At 40.6% G+C, this 22,112-nt stretch overlaps 1 long non-coding RNA gene across 1 annotated transcript in view; it reads right to left on the bottom strand.

Annotated features, from left to right (window-relative positions):
* The window catches only part of LOC120562980, a 62,251-nt gene that overhangs the window by 1,090 nt on the left and 39,049 nt on the right, over positions 1–22,112 (bottom strand). The gene's annotated exons all lie outside the window — the stretch shown is intronic.

The following is a 22,112-nucleotide window of genomic DNA, read 5'->3' as shown; positions in this document are numbered from 1 at the left end:
GATTAATCCTCTACCACCTGCAAGGAGCCACCTGCTCGACTGCCATAATTGGCATGGATGGCACCGCCACCATCAGCAGAAAGAGGAGAGGCACAGTGAGAGAAAAAAAGAGGGAGTGAGAGGGAGAGAACGGGGGAGAGAGACGACTGACATGAACAGAGGGGGGAAGAGAGAGAGAAAGAGACGGACAGAGAGGAAACAAGTTGGAGAGAGGACAAAGAAGCTAGACATCGGGGTGTCAAACTCATGCAAATGATGGCACTCAGTGTGTTGCAACGACACAACGAGGGAGGAAAATAAATAAAATATTTTAAAAAAAGGAGACGAGACAGCGCCAGGTCTCTTATGACACGGCGATGAGCATCCAACCCTTAGTTTGTGCCAGTCTTGCAGCATTCCAAGACCTTGACAGCAGCTCCTCGCTACATCTTCCAGCTGTGTCAAATCTGCCTATGTGCTAATGAACGTGTCAGCACCCCAATCGTGTCATTGCTGTGTGTGTTTCAATTCACCTCTGAGCACTGAAATTCTACCCCAGGTGTACCAGCTTACACATTACATTCACCCGCAAGTATTTCTGCATGAATAATTACACAGTCCCAGCCGTAAAGTTAGAATCCGGACTGGGGTCCTGCTTAGGCTGCCAAACCACTCTTTTTGATTGTGCTGCTGGTTGCTTTAATTTGACCAGGCTGACGCTGTGCATGCAATATGGACACACATTTATCAAGTCTTTGTTAAGAATGACCAATCTGGCAATGTTTGTATTTTGTCTGACACACACTTGATTGATTGCAATAAGATTACAAAAAACATTCCTTTTGGCTCACAGGAGACCGCATTGTGATGTGAAGATTTTATGGCCCAGTTTTTACAAATCAAGGATGAAGCTTGGTGTAAGCTGATGGCCGCAAATATACTAAAAGGGGTTGATTTATCGGGAATTAGTTGGATTGTTAGGCACTGGTATCAATCATGGCCAATAAAATTAACTGGTGTTCATTACACTCTTAAATAAATATCGAGCTGTTTACTTCATTCTATGCAAATGCTAGGTGCTACTTTTGGGAGACATTGGGAAAAATATTATGACTCATGAAACTGATGCAACCCAGAGGTTTTTGGCCACAGAGAAAGTACTTTTGAATCCCATTGAGTTCAGGTATATAGTGTTGAGAAAAATCTGGAATGGTGCAACATTTTTTAATCAAAGTGTTTGGTCTACTTCACCCGTGGTTCTTCAGGATGTCTCATGTACTCGTAGCAAAAAATTGTTAAGTCTGATGGTCTTTGGTGTAATTTAAAAGGGCAATTGATTTTACACTTTAATGCCAGTGTACAGGTATTGGGGAGTACAGTATATTGGAAAGCAGTTTTGGCTTGTGTGGCTCAATATCCTCAGTGGAAGCCACATATATCAAATGCAGATTGATGGAAAGCATGTGCCTTTCCTGATACCTTTAGGTGGCTGTAAAAATATGATCCTAGAGCCACCAAACAGGCAAACTGGTATGACATACAGCAGCAGGAACTAATAAATACATAAAGGAATTTGTTTGACTTTAAAGAGGGTGTGCCTTTACTACATAAAGCCAAAAACATAGCACAAACTCAGCATCTGTGCAAGTATGTTTTAGCACACCTACATCTGTTTGCTAAGTTTGCTAACACAATATAATTTTATGGCAAGACATTAAGTTACCAAATGGGAACAGAGCAGGAAAATACACTTGCACCTGACAGTATGAGCGTTTTGGCAGTGATAGGCCACCACACTTGATATGTGCTGGGCCTCACTGATGTGTCCCTGAATCAGGTGCTACCGTCGCAGTAAAATCTCCTAACAGGTTTTAGTGATTGATAGTTTTTAATGGATCATATCCATAAGAACAATGAAGCCACTGATGTAACCTCAAATGCTTAATGTCTGAAAAGTTGACTTGGAGCTTTTCAAGCATCTGCAGTGATTTGTTGTCTATCACTTTAACTACGACCTGAGTTCTATTTTACGTCTTTGTGTCTGTGTTTCTGTGATTCCTGACTAATGATCAACTCTCCAGAGTCATAACTCCTGGGAAGAAAAGATGATTCTGTGGTGTCTGCCAAGGGACTGAGACTATTGGCACAGCTAGGGTGTCCCTCATTTGTTTTGGAGCCATACCGCCACCTTGCCAAAAGAGGTGCCAGGCCAAGGACAAACTCTGCGTGCCTCTGTGTGTGTGTGTGTGTGTGTGTGTGTGTGTGTGTGTGTGTGTGTGTGTGTGTGTGTGTGTGTGTGTGTGTGTGTGTGTGTGTGTGTGTCTGACCCCCATCCCAGGACTAAAACCAAGCCATATTGGCATCTAAAAATATTCTAATGGAGCTTTAAAGCAGCAATAGGCAAATCACTTGTGTTTGTTCTCAAAGATATACAGAACTGCTGTTACTATTCTTTTATTAGAAGCATAGTAATGGAATGAATCCGGTGTAATCTGTTTTTTTATCTTTTTTACTAGGCTGTTCATAGCTAGTGGCCAAATAAAATCACTGAACATGTCCAATGTCTCTGTATTCAGATGATAGACCTCCTAGATTCCCAACAGTATAAATTAAAGTGGGTATGAAATGTGTAACCTACTTAAAGAAAGATTGAGTGGTAGATTTGCATGCAAGGCCTGACTTTTCTGAGGAATTATATCATGTTTCTGAAGTTAGAGAGTTTCCAGCATGGTCAGACTGGAAAATATCACGTGCAAGGTAAATATATATTTGTGAGTAAGGACTGCACTCTTAAACACACACACACACACACACACACACACACACACCTCCTCGTCTAACTCCTCAAGCTCTGTTGTTTTGAGTGAAAGAAGAACCGTCCCTAATCCACTTCACGGATCAGTTTCACAGAGACGGTAAAGCCATTCTCCCTCCAAACTAAAGCAATTCAGATCAGACACCTTGATGTCTCAAAGAGCACACAGTGAGCTCTTGTTTTCTGTTTTGACTGCTGGGAATCCATGCCAGACAGCACCCCTGATTCCAGCTCACAGATAAAACTAATGAGGTTTTCATTCAAGTCCGTTTTATAACAATAACTGAGTCATCGCCAGACGTGGCTGTTTTCACTAGAGCCTGAGACTCTGTGATCCACTCATCCAGGATTTGAGGGTGTTGGATTTCCAAAACTGAAGGTATAATGCTGTATAGCATCTCAAATGCAGGTGTTACTGCCTTTTTTCCTTTCACCGTTACTTATAAACGCTTTATGACAACTTGACACAACTTGAAGGTGCTGCAAAAATGGGTTAAACAATGTAATGGCTTCCTCGTATGGATTATATTCCTGAGAATAAACAATCATTTTTCAAATTTCAAATTGTGTAGCTTTCTAATTACATTAATCATGGGGGGGAAAGCAGCACTAATTTAAGACGTTACCTCATTGTCTTAAGACACATTTAATTTGTTATTAACGTTTAATTTGTATCCGACAGCTGAAAGAACTGCTGTCACAACACAGCTTTGCTAACGCCATTCAGTAAGAGGTGTCAGTGGCATTAATGAGTTCATTTTGCAGCTAATTGTGCGGTAATAGGAGAGTGATTATAGGGATCAGCTAGCCGACTCTGCCTTGATACCTAGCTGACACCTGAGAGATCTGTAGACATGCCCACTGTGAGCTATCTGTCCCAACTATTCCCACAACCCTTAGCTCTTGTGTTGCACTAGGAGGTGACACTGGCATTAGCAGCTGACTTAAACATCAAAGACAAGGTCTTAATCCTTTAACAATAACCCTGGATGCCCCTACAAAGACATTGTTTATATAGACACGTCAGGTCGGACACCTCGTCTAACCTTTCACTAGATGCCTCGAGGTGACTGTGTTGCCAGCGGCATTCCTGAGACCAGCTTTTTCACTTCTCAAAGAGTTCTCTGTCAGAGAAATCCCTTCCTTTCCTGCTTAGGGCATGCAAAGCAGCAAAGGCCATCAAAAACACATCTTCTGCAGTCAATGATGGCTCTGCTGATTATGTTTTCAAATTCCAACTCGGAAACAGCTATTTAATATGATTACTGCAGGCATCAATGATCCTGACGTCCACACAGTGCCATAACTCTGTTCATGTAACCGAGCCTGGTTTAGTTTTGTGTTTAGGTGTCTGAACTAGTTTTGGGCAATGATAGTTTTGTTATTGTACAGGTTTTGTTCAAACTTGCGGCCCTTGTGGCTGTACTCTCTCCTCAATGACATCATGATATAAGGTAAACGGTTCCAAAAGAAAAGAATTGGTTCGAAGATGTAACAAATGTGAGAAAAAGTTTGGGACATGAAAAGCTGAAAACACCATTTAGAAAAGAAATGTGTTTTTCTCCTACCTTGCTTCTATCTAGAGGCCTAATAACTTGTGTGAACTATAAGAGCCCACCTCTTGGCCACAGGGTCACCAGTAAACATAACAGATTTACTCTCAAGTGGTGGCAGGGGCTTAGATGGGCTAGATAGAGCAGAAATATAGTATATAATACACACCTGGCAAAACAAAAAAGGCACAAACTCCTAATAGGATAATCAGCCATGTATTCTTTTACAGATACTGTGACAGAGTCCATCATTTCCCACTAATGTGTTTCCCAGGAGTTCTGGATGCCCCAATAAACCTTATATATATATATATATATATATATATATTAAATACAGATTTCTGAACCTGCACTTGATATTGTGGAAACTAAGCTCTTTTTTCCCCCCTCTCGCTCTTCCCCATAATGTGCAGAACTTTCACACAGTTGTGGTTGCATCAGCAAGTTGCCAGTAACATTGTCTCACACACTTAAAATAAATAAGAGTTGGTGATATATTTGAAGACATTTCTGAAAACTCGATTATGCCCAGTGGGCCTCAGACGCTGGTGTGCTGGTGTGTTTGAAAATCAGACCACCAAGCGTGACGGTCCTTCCCTGCAATGATGTCACGTCAATCTAAAAGAAGACAATTCAGCTGTTACTTTTGTTATGACGAACAACTGAAAAGCTGTAATGTATATTTCTGTTCTGGAATACATTGACATGGTCCTCATGCACAGGGGTTAACCCACAAAAATAATGCAACGCGTGGCTCCAAGTTAATCAAAAGTCACGACAATGTCACTTTGGAGGAGTGCAAGTAATTATCAAAGCTAAACTTTGTTCTTCACAGTCAGTTTGTGTGGTATGCACCACTGGCGTCTTACCGCTAGGCCCTCGCAACGCTAACAATTCAAAGTAAGAATTCACCCCATGCCCCAAATCAGAGGCTCAGTTTGCACTGACTTAAATCTTATGTAACTCTGGGCTTTTGACAGGCAGACACCTCTGCTGACTACAGATAGGTAATTTGTTTTGATCTGTGATTATACCCCTCGTGTTCAGAGGAAGATGTAAACCCTCTTGTGAAGCTGTTAGGCAAATCCTCACAATGAGGGGAGAAGTGCCCCCAGGGGTCTCAAGTTTTCACCCTGCTTCTCCGTCGTCTTCTTTTCCCCCTCTCTCTCTCTCTCTCTCTCTCTCTCTCTCTCTCTCTCTCTCTCTCTCTCTCTCTCTCTTTTCATCTCGTATCAGAGACAAAGCCTCCTGCCAAACACTGAAGCCCCCCAGGAGCTCATCATACAGAAAACTAGGGCTCCTCGGAGAACGAGCGAGAGAGGGGAGGAAGGAGGAGGGCAGAGAGAGATGGAGCGCAGAGGAGGGCCTATGTAAAGGTGGGAAGAGGGTGTTTGAATGTGTGTGTGTGTGTGTGTGTGTGTGTGTGTGTGTGTGTGTGTGTGTGTGTGTGTGTGTGTGTGTGTGTGTGTGTGTGTGTGTGTGTGTGTGTTATTTCTACATTGTTAATGACTGTTAAGAGTCTATCAGAGCCACGGGGCATTTTGCACATCCCACAAGCCTCCCTCCTTTGACTCCCTCCCTGCTATTTCCTTAACACTGCCTTTTGTGGCCTGTGCCAGACATACCTGCAAAATTATCTACTAATTATCTACTAAATATGTTTGTTCATGTTGGTTGAACAGCTCACTTAATTGAAGGGGCGCTCCACCTTCCCTCTGCTCTTCCCCTCCTTCATGCCCTCCAAGTATGGGAGGTGGGGGCTTAGGAGAGTGGCTTATCTCCAAGAGCTCGTTATATTAATGCCAGTAATTATGTGTTTTGCTTACTTTTGATGTGCCTCTGTTCAAACGGGGAGAGTTAATAAGAGGATGACGGCAAATATGTCGGAGGGCCCTCTGTGTTGTCTTTGGGATCTGGAAATTCCTGCGTGTACCGGTGGGGGTTTTGTGTGTGTGTGTGTGTGTGTGTGTGTGTGTGTGTGTGTGTGTGTGTGTGTGTTGGGGTGGGGAAGGTATGAAGGGGTGGCACCTGACTCACAAGAATGTCAGTACACAGGTAATGGCAGGAGCTTATGATCCAATCTTCACTTATTTTTTATACTACTGTTCCTCTCAGGCACACACACACACACACACACACACACACACACACACCCCAGCCAACACGTTCCTTTGGATCATAAAAAAGGGTGGAGATGGCAGTGGGAAGGGGTTTCGTAAAGGAGATTGTTTCAACTATATTTAAGAGGGTTAGAAAGGGAGCCGCTCTTGCCAAGAAGAGCACAGGTCCCTCCGCTCTCCCTGAGGAAAGTGCTGGCATGAAGAGGTGCTCTCTAATGGAAAGAAACAATCGCTAATGAGGGAAATAAATAACAGGCGCATAAAACTGAGAGGAGGGGTGTGGAGGGAGAAAAGATGAGGGGAAGAACAAACAGAGTAAAGTTAAATTTGAATGATGGTCATACTCACAGGCAAATACAGCAGATACAAAGACACATACACACGCTCAATGATGTTTAGCTGTCATCGCTAATGAGAGAGTGTGTCTGTGATGTAAGGACAGGAGCTTGTTGATGGAGATTCAGACAGACAATTGAATAAAATTATCTTCTTTCTCATTGTTCATTGTTTGTTTCTGTTTCCCCTTTTTTTCCTTTGTTTCAAAACAATATTAATATGCAAAAAAAGAACCTCTCTACCTTATATAGTTTTTGTCCAAGTCCAATACAGTAATTTGTAGAAGAAAATTGGTGTCACATCACATTAGATTAAATTTACCCATCACTAGATCAAGAATAGATTAGGATACAGTAGAATTCTTCTTTAATTTGACGGTGTTGGTACAAGTGTGTAACTTTCATTTCTTTTAGGCCTACTTCCCTTTGGGGTAGGTAAGCTAAAAATAGCTATATTCTCTCTGTCTGCATTATTGCCTGTTGTTTCTCCTGGGCCAGAGGAGCAAATGCCACTTTCATAAGGGTGAGATGAGCAAAAGCGACATTTCAGTGTGTGTACACAACAGTTACCTTGCCTGAATGAAAACAGAATTTTATTTAGCCGAGGTATAGGCCCCATTTACACCTGGCATTAAAATGTGTCTCATATCTATCTATCTATCTATCTATCTATCTATCTAACCTGATTACATTTACACCCTATATTAATATGAGTCTTCAGTGTCCACATTGAGATCTGATTGCTCTGTCCAACTCAAACAGCCAACGTCTCTCTCTTTTTTACTGTCTCCTCCTGCTGCAGCTGTCAGTTGTAAGAGGCAATTTGGCCGTCTGGCTGCTGGACGTTTTGGATGTGCACTGTCCACCAGCAACGCCTGCTCTCGCCTCAGCTACCAGCACCGACACAACAGTAAATTCTTTTTATTTTTATATTTCTCTCACTGGACTTTTCTCCTGTTGCTACATGGAGATTTGTGTCTGGGCTAAAAGTTGTGCACTCTGTCCGGACCTGTTAGAGCCCACGGCTGGTAGTTGATGTATGTGGATTAAAAACGCAATTGCATTTACACTATGCATCCCTGCCACAATCACAATCCCTCCTCAATGCGTTTTGGGTGCATTGACAACTACTCTTTTTTTTTTTTATGTGGTCAAGCACTATCTGATTGCAATCCAATCACCTAAAACGAGTTTTAAGCAGACGTCTTGTTTTGCTTTGGTTTATGCAAAATGTTGAGGCCTGGAAAAGAAAAACTCTCGCTACGCTCCCCATTCTATTTCCATGTGTATTTTCTTTCTTCATCTCTTTGTACCTGTCTATGTCTCCCTGTGTCTCTCTGTGAGGCTCTCTGCTTTGTGAATCTACTCCCTGGGACTGTAGAGGCGGAGAAGAAGACTGGTTGAAACACACTGCGGTTTCAACATTCACATTCCACCTGTGTTTTGACAAGAGGGATCTGAAGAGGTTTTAGAGTTTCTCTCTTCACCATTTGATATCAAAGAATGATCCCTGCGATGGCAGAACACGCAAGACTCCATGGGATGGATTAATGCAACATTAAAAGTAATCCCCAGAGTCAGACGCTGCTTCTCAACCAAATGAAAGAAACAAAGAGACAACGACACTGGATGTCTTCATCGGAGGGCTGATAGTTCCCATGCGCATCAGGAAAAGGAACGTCTTCCTTTATGAAATGTTGACACAGCTAATATAAAAAAGCTTGACACTAGTGATGACAAGAGTAATAATTATCATTACACACATGACTGCCAGCCACCTCAAAGCTGAACAAGAGATTAAGCAAAGATTATGGTCTGTTTTCACGGTTGTGTGCCCTTGCAGCTGTAGCCTTTTCTTTTTGTTCGACACTTCAAATAAGAAACAGCCACTTCAAAAATAACATTGTTCAAGGCTTACTAACATTTTGTTGTTTCTAGTCATGAGGTCAGTACAAGTTCATCAGCATGCTGAATGTAAGCCATGGGGGAAGTCTTCTCATGAATATGTATTTTTAATCAAGAAAAACATTTTCACCTGGGACTATAGGGAAATGTGCATACATATAGCTAGTGATTCCTGGATGTAAATAATGAAAAGGAATTCATTTTTATTTCATAAAACTGAGCATTTTGCTGATACACAGTATGAAAAGTCTCCCAATCTCTCTAACAATGATGAAATACACTTCACGTGAGGACAGTGATAACCATTACACAGGAAGATTGAAATACATTACAAATATCCCAACCATATGGGGCAGCAAAGCCATGTAGAGCAAGAAAAGACCTGAAAGTAACTTAACAAAGGCCTACACCAAATACCAGCATGCTCTGATCAAGGAAAGTACTTTAACACAAGTTCCTTGACTGAGATATGGCGTTTCAAGTTCTGCTGATTATCATATAATTCAGGATTATTTTACTATATGCTGATGAAGGAACGCTCCCTTCATTACCCATCGCCCCCTTCTCTGTTAACCTCTCCCTGATACCACTCTGACTTTTAACACTGGCCCGTTCAACACCAGCTAATGATGTAACGTCTCCTTAAATATGTAAAGTATAAGACTTAATAAAACCCAGCCGTGCGATTATGTCTTAAATCTAAAACCGCCCCTCCTGGATATGCAGTTCTACATGGTGATCCTTTTTAAATCAGGGAAAGAAAGTTCATGTGTAAATTACAGAAGACAATGCGGTGGAAGTTTTCCAATAAAAGGGCGCTCTCGCTTGCAGTTTCTAAAATTGTATGTTGAGATATCAAACACTCATTAAAATAGAAGTGAAAGAGGGAAATGTCACAGGTGTTAAAAGGCAATTAGTCTTCCTGTGCTATCACAGTGTTAATCAGAGTGATAAAAATGATATGAAGCTCATCATGTATTCAATAGGTAGGTGTTGCTTCAATGAAAGATGCGACACAAGATGCATAATGAGAAAACCTGTGACTGCCTTGCTGCAGAGCAATTTTGTTTAACATTTGATGACTTTTGATAAGATGAAACCAATGATATGTTCCTACAGGTTTGCTTTAAAGTGGTGAGTTTTAATTGCTGGATAAACCTTTTTTTCATAGCTTTTTCAAGTCAGTCAGTTCAAAATATGAAAATAAACAAGCAAGCATCCAAAAATAATAATCTCACTTTTTGGCACTGATTTGGTCACAACAAGAGAAGACATATCTCATTATCTCCGTTTGGGAAAAAAAATGAAATGTTATCTTGAAACAACAGACAAACTGAGATGAGCCACTCTTTAAATTGGAATGCTTTTTTGCCAAAACACAAACAGGGGGGGAGAGGGGGGGGTGGGGGGGACAGACAGACAGACCGACCGACAGACAGCAAGACTGAACAAAACAGACTAAGAATAAGAGAAAGTGAGAGGGGAGAAGCATAGCTAATGGCATTGGTATCAGATTTATTCCAAAGAGGCAGCAGCAGAAGGAGGCAGGAAGGAGGGCTGGATGATTTCTTCGCCCCGTCTTCCCCTTTCCCTGATTATGAAAGGAGACATGGCACGAGGTCGAGGGTCAAGCCAAAAGGAGACAGCATTGTGTAGAAGCTGTCACGCACCGCCACCTATTTTGACATGCACAGGCCCGTTTGTTGTCTGTCGTACATGCAAATTGGTGAGCCCAGGCTGTCATATAAAGGCAGGCAGATATGCGCCGGTTGGGAAAATGAGAGACCACCTGTAACCAAGAGAATGGGGAGTGATGGACAAGCATTCAGTCAGCCCGCTCGTCATTTCCAGGCCCCGCCATTCACCCATCAGCAGAGTATCCCCCACCTCCTGCGCCCTCCCCCTACCGCCACCATCAATCCCATCCCCAGCGCACACATATACATGTAAAAATCTATTCTTAATATTCAGAAGCAGGAAGTGAAGGGAAATAAATATATACGATGGAAGGGGATTGGAGGGGGTGATTTCAACCTGCTGGCTGCCTAATAGGATCCTGCATTCAGACAGCTGAGGGTCAGACCCGGATAATTAGTTGTCCACAGAGGAAACATCACTCTTCCACAGGGAGTGGACAGGAAGGGGGCCCTGTAAGGTGGCCTTAATGCTCTGAATTGCAAAGAAAGTCCAGAATGTGTCAGGTAATCGACATTAGATTATTTTGTCCCAACCAGGCTAAATGCTACAATGTGTTGACGCTGTATGCTTTAGGTTGACAGGGACTGGACATTGGGAATGGACATCACATTTAATGATTTCTCTTAATCATACAGAAAGATGACAGTGTGTCATGTAAACTTGATATATTTATGTAAACAATCCGGTGTGTAAAGTTGACCAGATATTTAGCTGTCCAGTGGACACATCAACCTTCCAGAGAGGCCAGACAGGGAGCTATGGAAAAACATTAGGAAACATGGACATTTTTAGTTAGTTAATTAATGTACACATCAATCTACACTGGTTCATGTTTTCTTTTGCGTTAGTACATTAGCAAAATGGATTCAAAATTACATTTTGTAAATCCTTCAGTGCGGTGTGATGGAACACTATTTTTTCACATGAATTTTTCTTTTCATTCGGTTGTTTCTGATATGCTGTGAGTGTTAAGTTTGAGTACAGTGAAACATAATGTTTATGCTTCACCTTTTAAAGTGCTACATTATTAAATATAAATACAAACCTGATTGCAAATTCAGCAAGCGTTTTTCAGTGTATCAGCCATGGTGGTACATGACAAAACTCTTCTCATGACTTAAGTCCCATCTTCAACTTTCCCAGGTTGCTAATTAATGATCATTACCAACACACAAACACACACAGTATGTGGTCATGTCTAATTTATTGTGAGATGTTTTGAAGAGAGTTGAAAAGAATCATTTTATTCCCCAAGACACAAATTTCTGAACTTACAGTAGCTTCCAGAACAAAAGGGTCACATGGACTGTTCTCTTTTAAGCAATAAATCATTATCCATGTAGACATCAGCTAATCACTGCTGTCCGTTGTTGTCAGTTCACTAGGCGAAACATTTTTCTTTCGCCAAATGATCCATTAATATTGAGGCATTAGGGTCTCTTTTTTGTTATGATATAGGGCAGAAACTCTCCTCATTATATGATTTAGTCCAGTCAAATGTATTCAAATGCCACCTTTATTACCCTGGAGGTGCTTTGCATAAATTGAATAAATCCAATGGGTACTCTGCGAGAATCAAACATATCAAAGGTTTCCTGTCTTTGAAGTGGGGGTAGTCTTTAATTCCAAAACAGATTTTCATGATAAATAAATACATTATTTATGAACAGTGCGGTAGTGGTGGTAGAAGAAGAGCAAGAAGAAGACGAAGAAGAACAGGGGAAAAAAATGAAAACAACGATAAAAATGCATAAAACATTTTTTACGCCGCGGAAATGTCAAGAGACGCAAAATGACACACAGAGTGGCGCGTGCCGACCAACTGTCTGACTGATAAACAAACTGATTAGCATATGCACATTGGAGCATATGTTGTGCTCATTTGCTTACACAAAGTCTCAATCAAAATAATAGACCACACTCGACACAAGTCATAAAAGTCTAGAAATATGTTGATGGTAATGATGAAGATGGAAACATTTCAATTATTTCATTTCTGACAATTACACTGACAATGTGACAACCTCAACAACCAGCATGCAGCGTGGTGACTAATTGCCCTCGGGAAATTTATGGAAATAGGAATAAATAAAAACAAACCAACATGGTGACCAACTGCAGCACCGGTTCTCACATTTCTGTGTGTTGACACATTGTCATAATAATAATCACACATGATTTAAATGTCTTATAACATGAAATGGAATTTGTAAATGTGCAAAAAATAAGATGCTGGTTGCACAGTAGGCCCTGTAGAAGGTGTGTTTTTCTTAACAATTCATCATGGCAGAGAAGCAGTGGTACCGCAGCAAAAGCACCAAATATGTTAAGAAATGGACCTTTGAAAGTGTCAGGGGTGAGCATTAAAGTAGCTACGGGTTGAGGTGGGACTGGGGGCGGGGCAGTCAGGCCGCATTACTAACCTGCCTGAGAAAAGAATAAGCGGTTAACATGGCTGACATATGGCACAGCCATAGAAGGTTTGCGTTTGCCTTTGAAGTGCTGCAGAAATCAGAGGCAAGGAGAGCTAGATTCTGTGAATAATTACACATTGGCTTATCTAAATCAGACTGTCAGGAGTGCCTTGCACAAAAGATGGGTCGTTATTAGATTTCCAAATATACCTGAACAGTTTTTCGGTCTTGATTGATGTCCAACCGTAATATTTCATTAGCACTACACTATATAGGAGTGATTTTTTATTTTTTTTGCATTGACCAAATGTATCAGTCTTTCAGATGCTTATGAAAGTGCAATATGAGTCATTTTAAATAACATGTTGCATGCTTTATTTTTAGATGCATGCACCTTCAAAACAAATTAAAATCAGAATAAATGATTTTGTAGAGCTCTGTATGTGCAGAAGCTTATTCCAGCTGTGCACAACATATTACTGGCTTCGTGCTATCAAACCCATCCTGCTTGAAGCAGTGTGGTCATCATTCAAAACAGCTGACTTGTTTTCTATCCTAAAAGGAACACAGAAAAAGTACATTAGAAATATTAAACAAAAAATAGATTGAATGGGGTGGGAGCGTTAATCAATTAAACCTTTGAGCAAATAACCACAAAGAGGAGCCCATTGGGGGTAAATAATGGAGGTTCTGCACCTACCCAAACGTTCATTTAACCTGTGAACCACAAGGTTATTTCTGTTAGAAATGGCGTTAACACACTTACATACATGCACACACACACACACACACTTAGACAAAACACACCAGCCTGGAGGAAGGATGATTTATGTGGGAAGATCCATCTTCATCATCTTGCCTCTCACCTTGGTCTCCATCAGTGTTAATTAAAGGAAGGTCAGTGTCACCCTCCCTGCTCCCCCCGACCAACCCTCTTTTACATAATAAATCACTCCAGACACACAAAGGGGGCTGTTGACACAAACAGAATGCTCCTAGCTAACTAGCTAACTGCAGTTCGTTGGGCTGAGGAGTCAATTCAAAGCCTGCCATAAATAATACTGAATGTCACAGTGTTGTGTCTTTGTCTGGGAACAAAGGATAGAAGACAAAGACAAGTTGTTCTGGGACAAAAATAATCCATATACCAACATATACATGCATATAAAGTATACATAATCCCAAAAATATGTACAAAAACAAAGTGTGGCTCTCTGATCTGGCTCATTGTACTTTTTGTACACAATTTCTTATTCTGTTCGATAATTGAGTAAACTACATTTTTAGATGCATTTCTCTGAGTTTTTTGAAAGATTAGTTGGTCAGCAACCAAATCGAGAAAAAAGTGGAGAGAAAGTATGTTTAAAAAAAAAAAAAAAAAAAAAAAAACTTTGTGGTAGGTTGTGCCATTATGTAAAGTTTATCTAAAATCATCTGTGACTGAAAACAATAAAAACCCAAAGTAATCATTATGCGGGTGACTTGCTGCATACGTTTCCATTCTTTATCCCGCCAGGACAGACTGTGAATGTGCAGCTGACTTAAAAGGAATATCCATTTGCATGAATACACCACCCACCCCAAACAGTACAGTAGTTTGTGTCAGAGTGCTTTGGTCAGCCCCACATTGTCTACATCATTACTTTCTTGGAATCAATTTTCTCCCAAAAAGAAACAAGAAACATATGCTTTGTATTGTGTACAATTTCCTAGGTTTTCTAGGTTACTGTCAGACTTGCATAATAAGGGCCGCAGCGCTGCAGAGTTCCCCTCTTATCACAAACTAGCATGCATGGCCCCGCTGCTCTCTCCTCAGTCATCAAGCAATTGATGTAATTGAACCAGCCCTTTGCTGTCAAGCAAGCAGCGCAGCTCAATAGCATATGCTCCGAACACTCTGGACAATGAGAGCCACGCAGCCAGGCAGGAAGGCAGGCTGGCTCGTTGCTGTTCTGTCAATAAATTTCAATCCCACTAATTGTCTGGAATTCATTAACTGAGCCTTTGAGACAACATGGTCCCATGGAAAACAAAACAATATGAGAAAAAAGGCAAAGGAGGGGTTTTGATGATGTTTTGGGGTGTGTTGTGTACATTGTGAACTGTTGTTTTGCATCCTGTTGGTGGTGTTTGAGTGCAGCAACCAAATGATGAGGGTACGCTCAGACGGTACTGCCCTTGTGAATACAATTTGAGTTAGTGACAGTGGAATGTCTGCAGAAGTAATTATATAGTGAAGTAATTTATAAAAAATAAAAAAAGGAAAAAAAATCTAATTGTGGTAGATTTTACATTTGAATTGTTCTATTTTAGCAAATATATAAACTCATGAATTAATGGTTTCACAAGATTTTTTAACAAATTGCCAATCCATAAACCCTGCCCTCAACCCAGAAACAGTGCATTTGTGGTATGCTATAGTGACCTTATTACATCTATAAAAGGTTTACTGTGATCTTTGTGTGATATATATATTTATTATTTATTTATATTGAAAGCATCTTAAAAAACCCTGTCATGGAATGTGATTCAAGGATTTCATCCACTAGTGACGGCAGCCAGTCTGCAGTTGACTTGCGGTTGGTTTTAATTGTCACCCTGGTCATATTAAAGAGGATATATTGAAGCAATTTCCCTCCACCATCTAAAGTCACAACAACAAACAATAACTCCTTCCTCCTCTGTTTTCCCTCCTCCATCTGATTAGGGCTGGCCTTGCTTTCTCAGAGTCCTTGTCGCCCTCCAACAAAGTCCTCAATGTCCCACGTATCTGCCTAAGTGACCAGCCAGGGGTCAAGGGTCACCAGGAGCTGCCACTTCCCCTGTCACAGGAAACAAGCAGCAGGAAGGCGAAAGGAGAAAGAGTGGAGAGGAGGGAGGGAGAGGTTGAGAGGAAGGAGGGAGGTGATATTCAAAACAGACAAGGAGGTGCCTGGAATTAGCTCTCTCTTTCTGTCTCTACAAACACATACAACACACACACACACACACACACACACACACACACACACACAGTGGGGCAGAGGTGTAGGATGGATAATAACAGTGAAAGGAAAATGGCTAAAAAGGTCTTCACTGTGCAGGCCTAAAAATTAGGAGACTTGGGAGAAAAATGACAGTTTCTATTGATAAATCCACCTGCGTAAGGTGTAGTCACATTCCAACGCATTCACATGAGAATAGCCTCCATATTTCCACAAAATGCAATAATATATACAGCCACCTCCCTTAGAAACACACACACTCACGTGCCCTCACACACACACACAGGAATATACGAGGGCCCCAGTGAGAGCAGGGTGTGTTATGGTTGAGTAAGCATGGAGCCACTGCTGCTGTTGAGCCCCGTGCCGCTACTCAGGAGGGATCACTAGATCACATTATCAATCATACAGCTCTGTACAACCACACATGCAGTATACTGTGTGTGTGTGTGTGTGTGTGTGTGTGTGTGTGTGTGTGTGTGTGTGTGTGTGTGTGTGTGTGTGTGTGTGTGTGTGTGTGTGTGTTGTAACCGGCACTCTTCCTCTTCTTTCTCTTAAGATTTTTGAGTAAACACCTGAATAGACCATGTACACCACATGAAGCTTTTATGGTAAAGCAATTACAAGGTATACTTTTTGTGTTAATATTGTTATGTTTACTTCAGTTACAATTATGAAAATATATCTGCTGTTGTAAAATCTGATAGTCCTTTCCACAGATTTAATAAAAGACAGCACAGAAGCCTCCTAAGAGTTTGCTAAACACTTTTGCGCTACGGTGCAACAGTGCAACAGCAGGGCAGTTACTATGTTAAAAACCTTCAACTTGGTGCAATGGCTATATCCACAGAACCCCTGATTCTCTTAGTGGGTACCAAAACACTACTTAGAGTGGCGACACGGTCATCTCTTTATTCTTAAAAGAGCCAAAGCGCGGTTCCGTGAAATGAAAATAACTATTATCAAGAAGCTTCAGCATGTGCAGGATGCCACAGCAAAAAAAATGCTCCTTTGTGAGACTATAAACTGACACATGTATGTGAGTGCAGTTATAAAAATTCTTTAAAATGCCGTGCACCTAGTTATTTTGAAGGCCGACCTGTCTTTATGTCTGATGTTGGTGCATCGCCATGCTTCTCTCCGACAAGCTTATTTGCCTTTGTTTTACACAGAGCAAACAGAGTGATCCAGTGCTAAGGCCAAAGCAGGATGGATATGGAGAGAAAGAAAAAGCACTTGCGTGTGCAGGTAAGAAAAAGAGACTTGAACACATGTGGTGGTATAGCTTTTAAAATCAAAAGGTTTGCTCATATTTCTGTTACAACTCTAAAAGAACATCCCGTCAAGAGGAAATGTGCCTAACCGTCCACATGTGTGCACAACATCTCAATAAATTACATCCTTTGACATCTCTATGAGAAAACCAGAAACACAATGTTAAATATAGCAGGCAGTCAAGCCAAGAATAATATTTGTTGTGCAGGATAGCCTCTAGCTGGAGTTTTAGGCATGCTGATAAAGCATAGCTTCGATGGAAACATCTCAAAAACTTTTTCTGAAAATCATTGCCTTTTAAATTATTATGTTTAGAATAAATTATATTTCAATCAATTATTTCTTGCTGCAGCCTAATAGGTTTGAGAGTACAAATATTTATTTATGTTATTCCTGCATCAGAAAATGTGTAGCACAAGTTGACTTATACAGTTTTGGGTATTAAATCACCCAATAATTTATATCGGCTATATACGCCTCAAACTATACTTCATATACCGCCCCAGTATTGACAGAGTTATGGGATTATTCTTTTTATGAAAACCTGCAATCTTTTATTTTAATTATTTTATCATATTTTATGTTGAATGTGAAATCCAAATTACAGCGTACATAACAGAAAACCAACTTCTTCTCCCACTACACTCTGCTTATGTTCGTATGCATTTAGTGATTTACACTATTGAAATCATTCAAATCGAGGCATGTATACCTACTAGGAAAGATAGTAATATATTGATTACAGTAATACATTGAATACAAACATCAACACACTTTGGTACTGAGAAAGTACAGGAGCCTCAAACTTAATTTTAACTTAACCATGTAACACATCCTTCTTTAATCTGTAGATTCTTAAATAGGGAAACAAGAGGCAAAACTTTTACATCGTCCCCTTTGTTAGTACAGAGCAAAGTGTGCACATGGCCTGTGTGTTTACCCAAAACTCTGAGACTGCACTGCCCTCAAATGGCACAATGAGGTCAATGCATAAGACTCTTTCATCCCGCCCCTGCCTCTCTCCTCATAGCTCCTCCAGGACAAAGAAGCATTAATTAAGAAGCAACCATGAGCAGCCAAGGAGCATAATGCACACAGACGAAACACACACACACACACACACACACACACACACACACACACACACACACACACACACACACACACACACACACACACACACACACACACACACACACACACACACACACACACACACACACACAGAGCAGTGACTCACAGCCATTCCTCCCTATTCTCCACAGCTTCTGATAACTGTGAAATTCACTCCCTCTGCACAAAGACATGGCCGGGGAGGAAAATAATTTCAGTAATAGAGCTAATGGGTTTAAGTGAGACTGGAGAGCAGCCAAGAGCGGCTAAAGAGGAGAAGAAGAAGATGGGATAGAAGAAGAAGACATAGCAGTGTGCACGGGCTGGAAGAAAGAGAAGAGAGCGAGTGGAAGAAAGACAGAAATGCAGAGTGTCTTTCGTATTGTTTCATGATGAGATTGTTAAATAACAGAAGGCAATGCTCATTTTCTCCTGACTGCCATGATACTGTTGCTGATAAGAGTCGCTCTGCGTGCACAATGGGAGGATTTGGAATGGTGGTTAATTTAATTGATAAAGCCAAACAATGGCACAATGCTTGCAGACCGATTACATTTCTTTTTGTGTAATCACCATAGAGGGAGTTAAACAAAGCAAAGTGATGCTTCCACGAAATCTGCAATGATTCTGAATGCATTGTATCACTCTCTCATGAATAAATACACACACACAAACACAGATCTGTAATTAGAACAACATGGCCACTCAGAACATCAGTAGAAATGTGTGAGATATCGCCCATCTCCTTCTCACCAGGTTTCTGTCAAACCACACAGGAATTTATTTATTTATTCACACAAAGAGCATAAGAGGTGTTTTATGACTGTTGAGTGATTCTGGCCATTTTGCAGTTTATAATTAAAAAATGCAGCACTTAATAGCAGTAGTAATGATAATTTACTTCACAAAAGGTAAATTATGAGAATTGTCTCTTCATACAAGAATGTTAAAGTACCCTTAACTTTCCTCAACAAATTATTTACAGGATTCATGTTTGAAGTGTGCTTTTATTGCCATCTGCATGTATCTGTAGGTCATTTAGGGACTATTTAGCCTGCATGTAATGGCAATGCAGATAATATGCCTGCAGATATGCTGCATGAAGTTGCAAATCACCACCCATTTGCCCCTTCTCACACTTTACGGCTGACAGGACAATAGGTTAACAGAAAGTTAATGGTTTTTTTTGTCATTCTCATGACACAGATAACCAGGTTAATGTAGTAAAAATGTAATAAAATATTGTACAACACAATACTTGTAATTTGACAGTTTCTTGTAAACAATGTGTTGAAAAGTCGATCAGTCGCTCGTACACCTCCCGTTAAAAAATGCAGGTGGGTGTTGAGCAGGAAGAATCTGTTCCAGGGACACAAGGCAGAAGAAAACACAGTCAAAGCCAAAAAGCAGGGTTAAGAGCCAGAAATCTCAGCACCAGATAAAAATAATTGCTGAGTCACAGTTATTGACCAAACAATCTCCTTCCTTGCTGGTGTCTATTGCACAACAGCATGTAGTACAGTACTAATTGCACTTAAACTTTAAATAGCACATTTTTGTTTCACTGTGCTATATGCACTGTAGCTGTAATCCCCTTAAGGATATAGTTTCTGGCCCTTAAACAAGCCATCTGCAGATAAACCAATACTTCGGAGGGACCAAAGTAACAAAAAAACTAAAGTTTTCCACTTGTGTGAATGATGATGGTTGTGATAATTAAGCTACTGTGAAAAATAGCTATATCGTCTTAGTTACTGACTTAAATGTAATTGCATTTGGTGGGATGCTTTCATTACATAAATAGCCTGTGTAGAAAGGAGTTACCCAGCAGCTGCTGACTGCTACATCAAGCATTAACTGTCACTGAGGCTGAGAGAGAGAGAGGGCCAAATGAAAGCCCTTTCCTCTCAGTTCCTCTCCTCTTTTCCATCCACCCAGCCAACCATTCCAGTATTAAGTGAGGCGAGCGACAGAGATATGAATGTGATATTCCCTCTGGTATTTTTAACCGCTGTATTGAATTCGTATAAAACACTTAAGGCTCCTCGGCTTCTGCCTGATGGGAGCCTCTCGCAGGTCTATCTGCGAGAGTCTCTAGAGAGAGCTTCTCTCCTGCCACAAAAAATTCCTGTTTTCTCTCTTACACCATCTATCCCTCCCTAACTCCATCCTAACCACTTCTTCCTTTGCTCTTTCATGCATACGGGGATTTCATGAGAAGACCTCCCACCCGCTGCTCATTCATAAAAAGCTAATGAAGTTGGAAGGAAAAGTCCATAAAAATCTCATTAGGTGTTCACCTCTTGCTATTGGTACTAATCAAACTTAGAAGCCCTCCTGAGGATTGGTGTAATGAGGAATGATAAGTAGCACGTCTTTGTAAAAATTGTGCTAGCAGGATGTTTGGGCCATGTCATGTTTACAGCACAGTAAGACAATGAGTCCCCACGCCACATAGAAGTAACACAACAAGTAGTGAGAACGAAACAATGATAGGGAAGATTAGTAGAGTCAGAATAGACTGAGTGGAGGGAGGGGGCAGATTTGCACCACTACAAACAAATAAAACAAGTTAATAAGCTCATATTTCTATATGAACTATCACAATTTGGCATTCAACTTCACATTTTGAAATCATATGGTCAATCATTGTCTTTGAATCTAACCATGAGAGGAGACCATTAATGACCCAAGTCAGAAAGAGGAAGTATGAAGCATATTAGTCTATATTTATGAATAATGGAGAACCCTGAGAGACGCCTACACTGATCGAACACAACCTTATGAATTATACTGCAACGCGTTTTCATATTTATTTCTGGGACCCGGCTATTTCTCATGCTTGAGCGAGGCTTATCACTTAACAATTAATTATTAACATGTGTCAGAATAAGGAGTGCTATTACAGGGATTGAGATGCATGTTGTACACTGGCCAGAACTGACAACACTTCTTGTACTCTCGCTCTCCTGTCTGTTTAAAAAGCTTGGTTTTAGGTGGAAACTGAAATTTCTGGCTCTTAATTTGTGAATAATGCATCAGCTGGAATATGCATTATACTAAAAAGTATGAGTAAGTGGGAGTGTACATTAGAAAGGTTTCTCACTCTACATGCTTGCTTTTTGCTATCATTTGCTGGAATATAATTAGATTTGATAGATACGGACAGCAATTATTCTGCTCTTTCAGTTCTAAAAGTTCAAAGTTCTGTGTCTGTCATGATGATTAAATGCCTAATACAATGTATATAATGTAAACACTCTTCTGAAGAGTAAACAACATAAACAGCACAAGGTTAGAGGTTTAGTATTATGCACATTATAGCTTTAAATTCTTTAATTACATCAATTTAACACTCAAAACATAATGTATTCATCTACCTCCCCTGATTAAGGTTAAAACTGGATGCCCACCGAAGAATATTAATAAGGCATGCAAGTCAGTCAAGAATACCACCATCACATCCTCATGTCCATCAACAATGGTACAGATGTAAGCAGTGGTAAACTTGATGACCGTTAAACAAAGACCACATTCATTATGCAGACAGATCATTGCTCCATATTTTGTTCATTTGCATATATCACAATCTGGTCTATTTGTATGATAATCTGATGGTTGATGAAAACTGTGTTTTGATTGGGGCTGCGTACAGGGAATGGTAAAAAAGGGTGGGTGTCTTAATGCAGGTTTTGAATATGCAATGTGTGTCTGACCTCACTGGGAAGAAGAGGCATTTAAGATTTATAAGTCGTCTGCAGCCCCCTGATTGACTGAAACACAGGGGATCATTTAGATAATGTATCCCCATTCCTAACAACTGCTTAGGGTCAAAAAGTAAAAGAAGTCTACATTGACAGCTGAAGCTACTGCGAGGAAGATGTAGTATCCCAAAAAGTACGTTATTTTCTCTGTGTTCAT

The sequence above is a fragment of the Perca fluviatilis genome, chromosome 7 (genome assembly GCF_010015445.1).
Source record: "Perca fluviatilis chromosome 7, GENO_Pfluv_1.0, whole genome shotgun sequence".
In the NCBI taxonomy this organism is placed as follows: domain Eukaryota; kingdom Metazoa; phylum Chordata; class Actinopteri; order Perciformes; family Percidae; genus Perca; species Perca fluviatilis.
This window is presented reverse-complemented; position numbering and strand designations above follow the sequence as displayed.